This window comes from Lagopus muta, chromosome 14 (assembly GCF_023343835.1).
Source record: "Lagopus muta isolate bLagMut1 chromosome 14, bLagMut1 primary, whole genome shotgun sequence".
NCBI lineage: Eukaryota > Metazoa > Chordata > Aves > Galliformes > Phasianidae > Lagopus > Lagopus muta.
In genome coordinates, this window is record NC_064446.1 from 799,902 (window position 1) to 800,219 (window position 318).

The window sequence follows — 318 nt, forward strand, 5'->3', positions numbered from 1 at the left end:
TACCTACAGTACATATGCGTCGTGTTAGGTCCCATGCAAGTGGGAGTAATACCGCCAGGCTCTGCAGAGTGTCACTGATCCTTTAGTAAGCTGCTTTTTGGCTCTAACAGTCAGGCTCCTGGCACAGCTCACGTCCTGCCCTGCTGCCAGAGCTGCAGCTCCCGGCGGGGCACAGCCTGCTGTGCTGCAAACCAAACTGCTCCACCACCTCCAAACGCCACCCCGGGTGAACGCGGGGCTTCTAGAGATCCGTCGTTAGTTTCAGCCTGTAACAAACTGCTCTTAATAATTAAAAGCCTATTCACACAGAGTTATATG